This window comes from Apium graveolens, chromosome 6 (genome assembly GCF_009905375.1).
Source record: "Apium graveolens cultivar Ventura chromosome 6, ASM990537v1, whole genome shotgun sequence".
Classification (NCBI taxonomy): Eukaryota; Viridiplantae; Streptophyta; class Magnoliopsida; order Apiales; family Apiaceae; genus Apium; species Apium graveolens.
The window spans coordinates 66,181,536-66,183,557 of record NC_133652.1 but is presented as its reverse complement, the minus strand read 5'-3'; positions in this window follow the sequence as shown (position 1 = coordinate 66,183,557).

Here is a 2,022-nt window from a genome sequence, read left to right as displayed (position 1 = left end):
TCTTAGCTTGATTCATACTTTACCTTCAAATATTGCCCGATATCATGATTCCATATACTCTATTTCAATTTCTATAATTCTACCATATCTTCATATTATAACTTCATGTTTCTTATTGTCATTCTCACAAATATCCATATTCCCCCTTGATTTATGAACTCGTGATTTTGAGGTAATGTCATGCTTAGTAGAATGATTAGTACTTGATGAGCGTTGTAGCTCACTTTCTTGTGTTTAACCCTGATCTACAGCTAGCAATCATGGTTCATACCAAGCAGACCACCCGTAAGTCAACAGCTAGGCAGGGTGAAGACCATTTGAGGGCGCAGGTAGAATATATATAGTTTAGGCGAAATCCTCCAGTATGTAATCGTGGTATTAATTAGAAGGGTTGTTCCAAACTCTGAACTTGTAAAGATCTTGGGATTGTTATTATTTTGGTTGGGTTGTATTAGATCATTATCGTCCTTTGGACTTATAAGTTTGTAATAATTATGGTTCTCTTTTATTCAGTGTGTGTGTGTTGTAGTTGGGGTGTGACATTAAATCTAATTTAAAATCATAAACAATGAGCGGTATCTAGTAATAAATCATTGTTACCCAAGTATTAATAATTGAATCGGTGATCGATTAAACCTTTCGTGAATAATGTACAATGTAATATAATTCATTTAACCACATATTATAGATTAAACTAGAGGCATGTAATGTGTCATCCTCATCAATGTTTAATCCAGGTTTCCTTGATCAATGAGTAGACTATCATATCAAATCAACATTTGAGTGTGGCCACGCATTTCATAGTCTAGCTCACATAAGAGGCCAATAATATCACTCCTAAAATAGGAGGGTTCAATCCCATCTAGATCATTCATATTTCTCATACGATTCATAATATACCCAATGTCCACTTTTATCATTACCCGGTCAAGGATAACTTTTAATGGAATCAATGTATATTAATTCTCGTATAGAAATATAATGACTTAGGTCTAAGGACCATTACATCATTATCACTGTGAGAATTACTTCTGACATAACAGACATGTAGAATCTCACATTGGGTCTGTCCAGCACCATGTACATATACATCTGCCTGTGTTTTTTACTTTAGTATCATTATACCTATGATCAATGAGATGTGATCATCAGTCAACAAACACACCAGTCTTAAGGCATTATTATTATCCCTTAATAATAATACTCGACTAGGGACCTTTAGGAATATTGATACTATTCTCATAATCTCATTTCTAAGTCACGTACTTAGAGATATAGAATTGCATATCATATTCCGAGAACATTTATTAATCTAACATTTATATCGCAGTAAATTAAGAATTAATAAATTATAAAAAGAATAATCAATAGAACATAAACATTAATAATCCAAATGTCTTTAACTAAAACATCATAGTGTTGTCTCTAGGGCACAAACACTAACAGTCCCACCTTAACTTCAAGACTATGAATGAGCTAGTCAGGAAAGATTTTTGTAAGAGGCATTCCATAAGTGGAATTCTCAAAGGATGGACTATGTGATGCCTGTCAAAAGGGAAAACAGATCAAGTCATTATTCAGAAAAAAGCTTGATTCAACAATTGAAGAACCTTTATAACTACTGCACATGGATTTATTTGGACCAGTCAATGTATTGTTCATCTCAAAGAAAAGATACTGCCTAGTAATTGTGGATGATTTCTCAAAGTTCTCTTGGATATATTTTCTCAAATCCAAAGATGAAGCTAGTGAAATCATCATCAATCACATAAGGCAGGTCAACAATCATCTTGATTTCAAAGTAAGAAGAATCAGGAGTGACAATGGAACTGAGTTCAAGAATTCTGTGATGAGATTATTTTGTGAAGAAAATGGGATCATGCATGAGTTTTCAGCAACAAGAACTCTACAACAAAATGGAGTTGTGAAAGGAAGAATATATCTCTTATTGAAGCTGCAAGAACAATGTTAGAAGAATCAAAGTTACTAACATATTTTTGGGCAAAAGCTGTAAATACTACA